The sequence below is a fragment of the Carcharhinus amblyrhynchos genome, chromosome 22, assembly GCF_965287045.1.
Source record: "Carcharhinus amblyrhynchos chromosome 22, sCarAmb.v2.hapA, whole genome shotgun sequence".
Lineage (NCBI taxonomy): Eukaryota > Metazoa > Chordata > Chondrichthyes > Carcharhiniformes > Carcharhinidae > Carcharhinus > Carcharhinus amblyrhynchos.
This window is the reverse complement of record NC_137345.1, coordinates 34,004,041-34,019,370: the sequence shown is the minus strand read 5'-3', so window position 1 is coordinate 34,019,370 and position 15,330 is coordinate 34,004,041. Positions and strand designations below refer to the sequence as shown.

The following is a 15,330-nucleotide window of genomic DNA, read 5'->3' as shown; positions in this document are numbered from 1 at the left end:
ATTTAAAAAAAATGTTTCTGCTTCCCCTTTTGGCTAAGATCAAGTGTAGCATTGACATGCTGTACATAGAACATAGAAAAACTACAGCACAAACAGGCCCTTTGGCCCACAGGTTGTGCCGAACATCTCTACGTACTAGGCTTACCTGTAATTCTCAATCCTACTTAGTCCCATCTACTCATCCAGAAGTCACTTAAAAGACACTATTGAATCTGCTTCCACCACCACCGCTGGCAGCCGATTCCATGCACCCACCACCTCTGTGTAAAAAACTTACCTCTGACATCTCCTCTGTACCTATTCCCCACACCCTAGCATCTATCTCCTCTGTATCTATTCCCCAGCACCTTTGGTTGAAGTCATAAGGTTTCATTGCAGCTTCATTTGAAACAATTTTTAAAGATGGCATCTCGGCCTTTTGGCTAAGATGCAAATGAGATCAAGCCTTGGAGGAGGTGCAATGCCTACTCCAATCAGCTTGACTCATGTAGATCAAACCCAAGACAGGAGGTGAGAGGCCTGTTTTGTCAGCTTGGATCGGGAATGTCTCACTTGCTGAGATTCTGAATTGGACTTTGATTGGATTGAATTGGACATACAAACAAAAAAAATCTGTGGCAGTATGTACTGTGGGTGATGTTAAGTATGCCAATAATTAAAGTCATGCTTGATTAGTATGTGACTGCCCCTATGATCTTGAAATCAACAAAGAACAACACAACACAGGAAACAGGCCCTTCGGCCCTACAAGCCAGCGCCATCCATTTTAACACTCAGTGAGTGCCTCATTCCAATCATTCTTCTACCTACGACCTTTGTCTACATCTCAGGGACTCCACAATAAAAGGGTGCAAATTTAGAGAATTATATGTGCGCCAGATTAAGGGAGATCCAATTTAGGGACAATTTATTTACACCAGTCAGCCTAAAAGCACGTTTTTGGGGTGTTGGAGGAAACCGGAGAAAATCTACGCAAGCACAGGGAGAATGTGCAAACTCCCACAGACACCGACCCAAACCGGAGATCTGACCCGGGTCGCTGTAACTGCACAGCAAACAGTGAGCTCTTGTGTTGCCTGTCAATTGGTCCAGTTTAAGCATACACTAACGACATGAAGTGTGAGGAGAAGTGTGAGGTAATTCACTTTGGTTGGAATAACAGATGTGTCGAGTATAGGGCTAACGGGAGGACTTTGAATAGTGTGGATGAACAGAGGGATCTAGGTGTATGTGTACATAGATCCCTGAAAGTAGGGAATCAAGTAGATAAGGTTGTTAAGAAGGCATACGGTGTCTTGGCGTTTATTGGTAGGGGGATTGAATTTAGGAGTCGCAGCGTCATGTTGCAACTGTACACAACTCTGGTGCGGCCGCACTTGGAGTATTGTGTGCAGTTCTGGTCCCCACATTATAGGAAGGATGTGGAGGCTTTGGAGAGGGTGCAGAGGAGGTTCACCAGGATGTTGCCTGGTATGGAGGGGAGGTCCTATGAGGAGAGACTGAGGGATTTGGGGTTGTTTTCGCTAGAAAGAAGGCGGCTAAGAGGGGATCTTATTGAAACATATAAGATGATTAGAGGTTTAGATAGGGTGGATAGTGATAGCCTTTTTCCTCGGTGGAGAAAGCTAGCACGAGGGGGCATGGCTTTAAATTAAGGGGGGGTAGTTATAGGACGGATGTCAGGGGTAAGTTCTTTACCCAGAGGGTGGTGAGGGATTGGAATGCCCTGCCTGCTGCAGTTGTAAATGCGCCTAGTTTGGGGGCGTTTAAGAGATCCGTGGATAGGTTTATGGATGAAAAGGGATTGGTTTAGGTTAGAGGGTCATTGTTTTTTAACTGGTCGGCGCAACATCGTGGGCCGAAGGGCCTGTTCTGCGCTGTAATGTTCTATGTTCTATGAAGCACTAGGCAACTCGTGAAGCAACATCCAAGAGCAGTCCTCGCACGACCCACTGCATGTATGCCCCTTGTTGGCCAACAAGGTGGACTGAATTGCGTGTGGATGTAAAAAAGAGACATCAATAAACATACAACAGCCTATACAGACATTCATGGAAGATCCCCAGTAGCTCCAATGTAAGAGGCAGGTGAGCCGTAAAATATGCTGGATGGCCCATCTGTTGATTCCCAGGAACGTCCTGAGGCTCTTGATCTTTAACTATAACATTCTTTTGTATCCCTCCATCTCTAGTCTGCTAATCCTCCTGATTTAACTCAGTATAGTGTTACCTGGACTGACATAGCGTGCATGACCCAGTTGGTTCCATTTTGGCGTGGCTATCCTGCTCATTGCTCTGCTCTCTCCTCGCTTGCCGCTTTGTTTCATTCACAGCAAGACTTCAGAAAATGAAAGCAAAGAGCTTTGACATGATTTTTAAAATTTGTTGTTTTAGAGATTTTTCAGGGAAAGTAATTTTGTACGGTAATTTTTTTAAGCCACATTTTGAATTTGCAGATGTACCAGCAATCTCCCTTAGATCTTGTTTGCTGTTTCATAACAGGAAAGAAAAATGCTGCACTGATACAGCAGATGGTGCTGTTTGCAGTTGAAAGTAAAAACACGAGCACCATTTTTAACATTTCCTTTTTTGATACTTTTTGTTGAAGCAGAAGTCTTGTAAGTAGCGGTTTCTCAATAAGCTGCTAGCCGCTGCGTTGTTGAATTTCCAGGAGGTTGATCCTGAGGTGAACTTGAAGTTGAAACAGATTGGGGAGAGTTACCTCCCTACATGCTATTGTTTATTACTTTGGCTATATGGTTGACTGAAGTGGAAGGCTTCCTGATGGTATCTTTGTCTCTGCTAAGCTGATTCTTGAAGTTTTCAAAACAGGCAAGAGATATTACCATATTATCCATATGGCCTGTTAAAAGTCCAAAGTCTTCTTCCAAATAAGGTATATGGCCAGGTCCTCCAGTGTGACGAATTTCACATCTTGAGAGTGAGGTGGCTCATGTCTTTGTACCTGAATGACTTATTCAATTTCAAGTTACCCTTTTGAATTAATTTCTGTGAAAAGCCATTGAGTCAACATCAGTTTGAAAAATTCCTCTGGTTTTCTCTTGGGATAGAGTGTTTCAATCTATGAGATTGTCCTCAACTGGCCATTTTTCTTTTGCCTTTTGTGGTTTTTAATAACAAACCCTCAGTCAATACTTTATCATGTAATGGAACATGAGAGCGGAAATACAGCATCTTTTTCTGTTTATGCTTTCATTTCTTGTCCTATTGTTTTGTTTGTGATAATGATTTGAGGCCCATACTTGAACTCCTGAATATTAGACTTCAGAGAGGGTGCGGTTTTCACTTGTGGTGACAGGCTTGCATATAAATTTAACACTGGAATTGTAAAAACTTTTGCTCCCTGATTATTTATACCCTGACAAACAAAGACCTGTCATGCTGTTTGTCACTCATTAACAAGCATCTGTTTTTGATTGTAACTAAAGAAATAGGATTTGTCTTCTTATTTTGTATCGAAGCAGCTTTATTAACTGGGTTAACTATCTTTATGGATACTTGAAAAACTTTTTTATTCCTACAACTTTTAAGCGCTTAGGTTTTAAAAGGTTTTGTTTACACTGACATATTTTAACTTCGTTTCATGAACCATTGTATTGCAACTGAGCATTGTTTTTTGAAAACAAGTTTTGTGTTTGTGGCTTGAACATTGTCTCTTGGTAGGAGAAGAAAGAAACATCTTGAACAATAAAGCTATTTCAACATCACAAATAGCTTTATATAATATTGTAACATCTCTGACCGGGTAAAATGAAATACAATGTAAATCTACAGCCATTCTAAACAATTTACCATACTTACGAACATATGAATTAGGAGCAGAAATAGGCCATTCTATAGAATCATGGCTGATTTGATTATAACCACAATCCCACATTTCTGCCCACTCCTGATAATCTTTCACCCCTTTGTTAATCAAGAATCTGCATCTAGATCTGCCTTAAAAACATTCAGTGACTCTGCTTGCACTACCTTTTGAGGAAGTATTTCAAAGACACTTTGGGAGAAAATAAAATCTCCTTTTCTAAATGAGTGATCCCTTATTTTTAAATGGTGACCCCCCCCCCCCTAGTTCTAGATGCTCCCTTATGAAGAAATGTCCTCCCACATCCATCCTGTCAAGATCGCTTGGACCTTAAAGGTTTCAATCAAGTAACCTTGTGGATAACCACCAAGTATTGTGGATGTTGGAATCTGAAACAAAAACACAGAAATGCTGAAAAATCTCAGCAGGTCTGATCGCATCAGTGGAGAGGGAATACAGCAAATGTTTTGAGTCTAGATGACCCTTTGGGTTTGAAGGGTCTGACGAGGAGTCATCTAGTCTCTCAACATTGACTTTACTTCCTCTGCACAGATGCTTTCAGACCTATTGACATTATCCAGGATTTTTCTAACCTTGTGGATACAAGGCTAGTCCAACCTTTTGGAATCAGTTCCCCTCAAAATATAACATTCGTTTTGTTTTTCTGATTATTTGCTGTACCTGCATACCAGTCTTTTCTGATTAATGCACTAGAACCAGATCCCTCTGAATCTAAGCTCTGAAATGTCTCACTATTCAAAAAGCTTTCTTATTTATTCTTGCGACTAAAATGAACCAGTTCATGACTTTCCACTTTGTACTCTATTTGCCTGATCTTTGTCCACTCAGTTAACCTATTTATGTCCCATTGCCTGTCTCATCAGCAATTTTGCATCCATACCTTTTGTATTTTTCATCCAAGTCATTTATATAAATTGTAAAACGTTGAGGCCCAAACACTGATCCCTGAGTCACATCACTTGTTACATCCTGTCAACCAGAAAAGTGCCTATTTATGCCAGTTGTTTCCTGTCAACAAGCCATTCCCCTACCAATGCCAATGTGTTACCCCCTACACTAAGCTTTCATTTTCCACAGTAACGTTAGACGTGATGTATCATCAAATGCCTTCTGAAAATCTAAGTACGTAAGTGTCCTGCTGTAAAATTTTGGCTACTGACCTGTAGTTTCTTGCTTTCTCCCTCCCTTTCTAAATAAAGGAGTTATATTTGCTATTTTCCAGCTAAATGGAATCTTTCCCAAATCTATGGAATTTGGAAAATTAAAATACATCAAGCAGCTAGTCACTTCTTTCAAGACTCAAAGATGTAGTTCTTGTGGACCAGAAATCTGTCAGCCCACAGCTCTAACAATTTGCTGAATGCCACTTCCCTGGTGGTGATATTTTTTCTAAGTTCCTCCTCCCTTTCCACTTACATCTTTACATCTGTTTCTGGGATGTTATATGCATCCTCTTTGGTGGAGACTAATGCTGTGCGTGTTCAATTCATCTACCATCTTCCTATTGTCATTTTTAATTCCCTACATGCAATTTCTATAGAACCAATTTGCTTTAACTCGTATTTAACGATCTGTAGAAACGCTTACTCACCGTCTTTATTTCAAGTTATCGTTCTCGCCTATTCTAAATTTTCTCTCCTTATTCATCTTTTTGTCAGTCTTTATATACTGTCTGACCTTCTGACCTACCATGTGATTATATGCATTTTCTTTAAGAACTTAAGTGCTAGAATCCGTCATCAAAGAAGAAATAGCGAGGCACCTAGAAAAGAATGGTTTCATCAAGCAGACGCAGCACGGATTCATTGAGGGGAAGTTGTGTTTAACAAATTTATTGGATTTCTATGAGGATGTAACTAGTGCGTTAGACAGAGGGGAACCAGTGGATGTGGTGTTTTTAGATTTCCAGAAGGCATTTGATAAGGTGCCTCACAAAAGGTTAGGGTGCATAGAGTTGGGGGTAAGGTGTTAGCGTGGATAGAGGATTGGTTGTCTAATAGGAAGCAGAGAGTTGGAATCAATGGGTGCTATTCTGGTTGGCAGTTGGTGACTAGTGGAGTGCAGCAGGGATCGGTGCTGGGGCCTCAACTGTTTACCATTTACATAGATGATCTGGAGGAGGGGGCTGAGTGTAGGGTAACAAAATTTGCTGATGAAACAAAGATGAGCGGAAAAGCAAATCGCATGGAAGGTGCGGAAAGTCTGCAGAGAGATCTGAATAGGCTGAGTGAGTGAACAAGGACCTGGCAGATGTAGTATAATGTTAGCAAGTGTGAGGTTATCCACTTTGGTAGAAATAATAGTAGGAGGGATTATTATTTAAAAGGCGAAAAGCTGCAGCATGCTACAGTGCAGAGGGACCTGAGGGTCCTTGTGCACGAATCGCAAAAACCCAGTCTGCAGGTGCAGCAAGTGATCAAGAAGACGAATGGAATGTTGGCCTTTGTAGCGAGGGGGATAGAATATAAAAGTAGGGATGTCTTGCTGCAACTGTACAGGGTACTGGTGAGGCTGCAACTGGAGTACCGTGTGCCGTTTAGATTGCCGCATTTGCAGAAGGATATATTGGCCTTGGAGGGGGTGCAGAGAAGGTTCACTAGGCTGATACCGGAGATGAGGGGGTTAGCCTATGAGGAGATATTGAATAGACTGGGTCTGTACTCATTGGAGTTTAGAAGGCTGAGGGGGATCTTATAGCGATATATAAGATAATGAAGGGGATAGATAGGGTAGAGGTAGAGAAATTCTTCCCGCTTAGAAAGGATAGCAGAACTAGAGGGCACAGCCTCAAAATAAGAAGGGGGTGGGGGGGCAGTTTAGATCGGAGTTGAGGAGGAACTTCTTCACTCAAAGGGTGGTGAGTCTCTGGAATTCTTTGCCCATTGAAGTGGTGGAGGCTACCTCGCTGAATATATTTAAGTCACAGGTAGATAGGTTTTTGATAGACAAGGGAATTAAGGGGAGAAAGCAGGAAAGTGGAACAGATCCACTTCAGATCAGCCATGATCTTGTTGAATGGCAGGGCAGCCTCGAAGGGCTAGATGGCCTACTCCTGCTCCTATTTCTTATGTTCTTATAACCTGCTCTGTGGTTGGTCCAGAATGTTCTGTTCTAAGAAAATATCCCAAAAGTATCCCAGCAACTTCTCGTCTGTGCCGTTTTTGCTCATCTTATTTTTCCAGCGGATACACAGATGAAAATACCCCATTGTTATCACATACTTTTCTGTTCTGACAAGCTCCCATTATTATTTTATGTTCTGTCCTACTGTGTAATTGCAATCAATGGGCCTGTACACCACTCCCACAAGTGACTTATCATTTTTCATCTCAACCAAAACTGCTTCTGCATGCTTGTTTCCTGAAGTTAGGTCATCCCTCTCTAATATGCTGATACCATCATTAATTTACAGAGCTGCCTGCCCATCTTTCCCTAACTTTCTGTCCTTCCTAAATGTCTCATACCCTTCAATATTAGGTCCAAATTGCTGGCATCCTGTAACTGTCTCTGTAATGGCTATTAGATCTTTATTTCTATTTGTGCTATCAGTTCATCCACAAACAATTGGTTAGAACATAGAACATAGAACATTACAGCGCAGAACAGGCCCTTCGGCCCACGATGTTGCGCCGACCAGTTACAAAAACAATGACCCACTAGCCTATACCAATCCCTTTTCGTCCATAAACCTATCCAGAGATCTCTTAAACGCCCCCAAACTAGACGCATTTACAACTGCAGCAGGCAGGGCATTCCAATCCCTCACCACCCGCTGGGTAAAGAACCTACCCCTGACATCCATCCTGTAGCTACCCCCCCTTAATTTAAAGCCATGCCCCCTCGTGCTAGCTTTCTCCATCCGAGGAAAAAGGCTATCACTATCCACCCTATCTAAACCTCTAATCATCTTATATGTTTCAATAAGATCCCCTCTTAGCCGCCTTCTTTCCAACGAAAACAACCCTAGATCCCTCAGTCTCTCCTCATAGGACCTCCCCACCATACCAGGCAACATCCTAGTAAACCTCCTCTGCACCCTCTCCAACGCCTCCACATCCTTCTTGTAATGCGGGGACCAGAACTGCACACAGTACTCCAAGTGCGGCCGCACTAGAGTAGTGTACAGTTGCAACATTACACTGCGACTCCTAAATTCAATCCCCCTACCAATAAACGCCAAGACACCGTACGCCTTCTTGACAACCTTATCTACTTGATTCCCAACTTTCAGGGATCTATGTACACACACACCTAGATCCCTCTGTTCATCCACACTATTCAAAGTCCTCCCGTTAGCCCTATACTCGACACATCTGTTGCTCCTACCAAAGTGAATTACCTCACACTTCTCCGCATTAAATTCCATCCGCCACCTCTCGGCCCAGCTCTGCAACCTATCTAAGTCTCCCTGCAGACTATGACACCCTTCCTCACAATCTACCACACCTCCAACTTTGGTGTCATCAGCAAATTTACTAATCCACCCAACTATACCCTCATCCAGATCATTAATAAAAATTACAAACAACAGTGGCCCCAAAACAGATCCCTGAGGCACACCACTCGTAACTGCACTCCATGATGAATATTTACCATCCACCACCACCCTCTGTCTCCTATCTGATAGCCAATTCCTGATCCAACTTCCTAGATTACCCACAATCCCATACATCTGCATTTTCTGCAGAAGCCTACCATGGTGAACCTTATCGAACGCCTTACTAAAATCCATGTATACCACGTCAACTGCCTTACCCCCATCCACCTCTTTGGTCACCTTCTCAAAAAACTCAATAAGGTTAGTAAGGCACGACCTACCCGCTACAAAACCATGCTGACTATTTCTAATCAATTCATTACACTCCAAATAACTATAAATCCTATCCCTAATAATTTTTTCTAAAACCTTGCCCACAACAGAAGTAAGACTCACCGGTCTATAATTCCCGGCAAAGTCTCTGTTCCCCTTCTTAAACAATGGGACAACATTCGCTATCCTCCAATCCTCCGGGACTACACCAGGTTGTTGGCCTTCATGAAGAAGTTGGGTGAGATGATTTTTGCCCAGCCATTTTGAGAAGTGATCCTGATTGGATGGAGTGAAATGTCAAGGTGTCACTCGCTTATTTTGTAATCGATTAGTTTTCACATCTGCCAACTTCTTTCTCAAACCATCATAATCTGCTTTGGTGTTATCTGATTAAATAACAATACAGATTAAATTCAGGAAAACTCTTTTAGTCAGACGGTATCTGTAAAATCTAGTCAAATTTCTCCCCCCCAAGACTTTTTAAAGTAACGATTAACTAAATACAACAATGTATTTCAACATTTTGCATTATTTAAATGTTAAAACTTCGCCCGTGTTAAATGTTATACTTGCTTTTACTGAAAGTCAGATACATTATTTGGGTGTCGTTATATAATTGTTTTAATCTGACCTTGCTCTTTATATTTTTTTTTCAGTGAGGACTATGCATTCAATGTAAAATAGAACTGATTTCTGTTACATCTATAAACATTTGCTTTTAATTCCTCATGTGATCTCGCTCAATGAGTTCATAACATAAGGTTTCAGTCTATTATTGCATTTCTAGAATTGATTTGACTGGTATATACTTCCTAACGCTTTTCTGAAAGGAACTCCTGTGAACTGTGCTTTCATAAAACTGTGTTGGCTTTTTGCTAAATAATGTTGATTGTAAACTCGGGCTACTGTCAGACTCAAGAATCCATAGGTGAAAGTAGTGCAAATGATTTGGGAATGTGGTGTTCTCTATTCTTTTAACCAAAATTCGTATGCAGCGCTGCTGATTAGTTTCACGGTGAAGTATACATGCTGGGAAATGTCTTCATTTTTCATCAATCATTTTCTGACATCTTTAACTTTATCTTTAACTGTCACTTGGGGTACATCGCACAAGTGCACTTGTTCATTTGTAATTGGTCAGGGGCAATGCTAGGGCAATCAGGGTCAGCTGCCTAGTTTAAATTTCAAACAATACTTGGCAGTTAACTATCAGTCACCATCAACTGGTTTATTCTCCATGGGAAATCCTGCACCAATCTGAGTACACTTACCAACCAATCAGCATCCTCTTCTCATACAGTATAAATTGTTGTTTTTCCCCTTATCCATGATATTCATGTGAGTGAGAGAGGATCTTATAGAAACTCACCAATTCTAACAGGGTTCAACAAAGTAGATTCAGAAAGAATGTTCCCAATGCTGGGGGAGTCCAAAACTGGGGTCATTGTTTGAGGATAAAGGGTAAACATTTTAGAACTGAGGTGAGGAGAAATTACTTCACCCAAGAGAGTGGCATATGTGTGGAATTCACGACCACCAAATGTAGTTGAGGCCAAAATGTTATATGATTTCAAGAAGAAATTAGATGTAACTCTTGGGCTAAAGGATGTGGGAGGAAGGAGGGATCAGGATAGTGAATTCAATGATCAGCCATGATAAAGATGAATGGCGGAGCAGACTCGAAGGGCTGAATGACCTAGTCCTGCATCTAATTTCTATGTCCTGGTGAGTGCCAGATGAAAAGTTTTGGCTTGTCTCTTCAGCAATACTCTACTTGCCTACTACAAAATGACGAGCTCTTTAATGCTTGATGGGTCAATTAATGCCTTCACGTTGAGAATGTTGCTGGAACTCTGTTTAAGAATCCTTCTGTTCCTCCTAATAAATTAAATCAAATAACCGTTTTTTACGATCACGTGAAAAGTATTGTTTCACATAATGAAAAGTATTGTTTCTTGTGAACCATACAGACAAAAACATACTGTTCATAGAGAAGGAAATGAGAGAGTACAGAATTTAGTGTTATGGCCGTAGGTAGGGTGTAGAGAAAGATCAACTCAATGCAAGGTAAGTCCATTCAAAAGTCTGACAGCAGCAGGGAAGAAGCTGTTCTTGAATCGGTACGTGACCTCAGACTTTTGTATCTTTTTCCGAAGGAAGACTGTGGATGAGAGAATGTCCGGAGTGTGTGGGGTCCTTAATTATGCTGGCTACTTTGCCAAGGCAGTGGGAAGTGCAGACAGAGTCAACAGATGGGAGGCTGGTTTGCGTGATGGATTGGGCTACATTCACGACCTTTTGTAGTTTCTTGCAGCCTTGGGCAGAGCAGGAGCCATACCAAACTGTGATTATAACCAGAAAGAATGCTTTCTATAGTGCATCTGTAAATGTTGGTGAGAGCCATAGCTGACGTGCCATATTCCCTTAATCTTTTAAGAAAGTCGAGGCGTTGGTGGGCTTTCTTAACTGTAGTGTTGGCATGGGGGGACCAGGTCAGGTTGTTGATCTGGATACCTAAAAACTTGAAGCTCTCGCCCCTTTCTACTTCATCCCAGTTGATTTAGACACGGGCATGTTCTCCTTTACGCTTCCAGAAGTTGATGACAATCTCCTTCGTTTTGTTGACATTGAGGAAGAGATTATTGTTGTCGCACCAGTTCACCAGATTCTCTGCCTCATTCCTGTATCCTGTCTCATCGTTGTTAGAGATCTGACCTATCTACAGTGGTGTTGTCAGCGAACTTGAAATTTGTAAATGAAAGCTGATCTTTCAGGAGTATTTTTGCAAGCAAATAAAATTGGCAATTTGTCTATGTGTAAGCTTCAAGTGGTTTTTGAGGATTCTGGATATATTACACCCAGTCCAGTTAATCCATCACTTCTGTTTGCTGAGCTACCATTGTCTCCCACAACGTCTCAGAATTAAAATTTTCATTCTTGTGTTCAAATCCTTCCTTTGCTTTGCCTCTCCCTAGCCCTGTAACTTCCTAAATTCCTGAGTACTTTGTATTCTTTCAATTCTGGAGCCTCATGCAACCCCACTTTAGGTTGCCTCTTCATTGATGGCTTCAGCTGCCTAAGCCCTAAGCTCTAGATTTCCCTTATTAAACCATTCTGTCTTTTTGACCCCTCTAATATCTGTTAAGACTCTCAACAAAACCCACACCATTTGTCAAACTTTTGGTCATCTGTCTTTAATAGTCCCCCTGTCCGGCTTGGGGTCAGCTTTGTCTGATGATCTTTCTTTAACATTCCTTAAGAAGTTTTACTTCTTTCAAGGTATGTATAAATGTCAGTTGCTATTGATTTTGGATAGCACATCAGAAAGAGAGAAGCCTCTCTTCGATGACCAAATTATTGGCATATGTGGCAAGATGGTGGCTGTAGCATGTTTCATCCATTTGAGCTTTTTGACTCAGCAGTAGAAAGGTTGCAGCAACTCACAAAGGCCCCTTCAACATCACGTGGAAGAATAAATTTTAAAAATAGTTTACTTTCACTGTTTTACAGATAACTGCTTTGGGTGGATGAGAATCCAGTGTTTTAGTCTGGCTTATGCTTTTGCTGCTTTATTTCTGGAACTGTCTTGCCATAGTATAGATGCCATGAAGCAAGTGGTGCTCCAGCCTTGTAACCATACATAGTCATGGAAAACTGCAGGGCCTTCAACAGATTGTTAAATATTCGAAGTGCAATGGTTTTTTTAAAAAAACTTTTCAATAATAAAATGCTATTCTGTTCTTGGTAGTCAGTTTGAATTGTTGTTTATCAATTCTCACTCTGAATTATTTGAACTGAGTTACTTCTAATCTTATTATTGTATTGATGCCATTTTACGCGGTGTCACTTGAGAGAATGAAAGAGGTTTTGTATTTTTCTTTGTATATGGCTAGCTTCTTTGAAAGATGTATTTTCAGTGAGTTGCTACTTCATTGTAGTTCACATTTATTTGACCTTTTCCCCACTATCGGATTTAACCCAATGTTGTATTATGATGCCTGCAATTTTTGTGCTATTAGTTTTAGCAACTGAATTATCCAGTTAGAATGCCATTTACTCTCAAACTTGGTCGTATCCTAGCCTTATAATAAAACTTTGTTTTATGTAAACTGTAAATAGTCATATGTTCATTTAAATGTCAGCTTTAATTTATGCTGAGCTTTGGAACATCTTGTTCTGCAGAGCGTAAATATTTGAATTGAACTTTTAAACCTTTTTTATGTAACAGAGCTTAAGTTTGTGCAGAAACAAGTTGACTGTTGCAATATTCATTGTAATGTTTAAGTATACTTGCATCAGCCCACATTAACACAAGTATTCTATTTTCTTTGCTAATCTGTTTCTAAAAGTTTTCATAAAAATGTTAATGCTGTATCGTACACAGTGTATGTTTTGATTTGTTTCCATCTACAACACGTAACAGCTATTTCTCTGACAACTTGAAAAGCATGTGACTTGTTTCAGAAAGGCTCACTTTGTATTCTGAAATTCTCAGATGATGTTTCATTGAAATGTGAAGGATTAGGATATAGTTCAGTTGTGCCCTTTCTAGGTATAGAGCTGCTTCGCCTAGGATACACTGGTTACCAGCTGATTTCCAAATATGGTAAGGTATGTCTAGGCAGTGTGTGGAGCATACTGTTTGGATGCAAGTCATGGAATAGGTGAACAGTAAGTGAAATTAAGTACAGTATCAAATTATTAGTTAATTGTGAACTTTTAGGCTGGGAAGAATCAGGGATTGCCAGCCTTATTATCAAATGTATTTTTGTTTAGAACAGTCTCCTTAAAAGAATTATAAAATCCAGTATGCAGATTAAATTACATGGTTTTCTCCAGAATGTAATGCATAGCTAATAATTAAAGAATGTATAAGACGTCTGAGTTTCATTAGGATATTGTAGTCAAGATTTAACAAGATATGTTTTTAAAATATATTTCAAAACTAAATTGTTCCCACAGAGGAAAGGGGTGGGACTCAGCCATCGAGACCCGCTCCCCCCACCTCTGTCAAAGAGAATATATACAAAGTAGGATAATGCAAGAAAAATTTAGATTTTAAAAGCTCAATTCTGCTATGAGCCTAGAGGGGTATAAAAATATATTGGGGAAATTACAATCAGGAAAACAAAGAGGGCATGAAAAAAATCAAGAAAACCAAGGAAAGTCCAAAGATGTTGTATAAATACTTGAGAAATAGTAGGACTCAATTAGAGACCAAAAGGTACAGTTTATGTAGGCGGAAAATGGAGGCCGGGTTCTTAGTAAGAATTTTGCATCTGTTTTCACAAAAGAAAGGTACAAAGCAAACATTATTAAGGAGGAAAACTGTGAAAAAATAGGATGGATTAAACATAGTGAGGGGGAAAAAAGTTGCTATCCTTAAAAATGAATAAAATCATTATATCCAGAGAAATGAATCTGTCAAGGGAAACAAAGAAAGCAATAGTAGAAGCCCTGGATATCATTTTTCAATCTTCTCTGGCTGTATGCTTGATACTGGAGGACAACTAATGTTGTACCATTTCTTAAAAAAGGAAGAAGGTCAAGCATAAGTAATTATAGTCCAGCCAGCCTAACGTCAGTGGGAAAATTATTGTTTAAAAAAATTGGTAAATTGTTTTTAGTAAGGCATGGATTAATTGAGGATCATCAGCATGAATTGTTAAGGGAATGCCATGTCTGCCTAATTTATTTTGAGGTGCAAGGAAGGTTTTAGGAGGGTAGCGTATTTGATTTAATCTACATGGATTTTAGCAGGCTTTTCAGTCTGCATGATAAACTGGTCAGAGCTGGCAGTTGGATCCAAAATTAGTCACTGGCAGGAAGCAAAAAGTTCTGGTCAGGTGTCTGTAACTGCAAGGCTGTTCCAGTAAGATTCCACAGGGCTCACCACCAGGCCCCTTGCTGTTTGTGGAATATGTTCATGAGTTAGACTTAATTTTAGGAGGCATAAAAAGAAGTTTGCAGATGCTATGAAGATTGGTTATGTAGTTGATATTGAAGAAGGAAACTATAGACTACAGGAAAATAAAAATGGACTTGCCAAGTAGGCAATAAATTGAACTGCTATTCAATTTAGAACATAGAAACATAGAAAAACTACAGCACAATACAGGCTGTTCAGCCCACAAAGTTGTGCTGAACATGTCCCTACCTTAGAGATTACTAGGCTTACCTATAACCCTCTATCTTACTGAGTTCCATGTACTTATTTAAAAGTCTCTTAAAAGACCCGATCGAATCCGCCTCCACCACCAGTTTGGAGAAGTGTGAAATCAGATATTTGGAAGGACAAACAAGACAAGGGAATGTCTAACAAATGGTAGGCTACTGAGAAATGCAGAAGAGAAAAGGGACCTTAGAGTATCTGTCCACATTCTTGAAGGTAGCAGGATGGATAGATGCAGTGGTTAAGAAGACAGATGGGATTTTATTCCTATATTGACTAAATCTAGAGTATAAGATCAGGGACGTTATGCTAGAACTGTATAAAATATTAGCTAAGTTGCAACTGGAGTACTGCATAAAGTTATGGTCGCTGCATTACATTGCAAAAAGCAATAGGTCCTGATCGACTGCATCCAAGCCCTTGACAATTTTGTATAGCTAAATTAAATCCCCTTTAGTCTACGTGGATTTTAGCCAGCTTTTCACAAGATCTCACATGATAA

General features: G+C 40.2%; 1 protein-coding gene across 4 annotated transcripts in view; it reads left to right on the top strand.

Annotated features, from left to right (window-relative positions):
• LOC145357047 (protein phosphatase 1 regulatory subunit 12B-like) overlaps positions 1 to 15,330 on the top strand; it is a 235,361-nt gene that overhangs the window by 138,537 nt on the left and 81,494 nt on the right. The window lies entirely within an intron of this gene.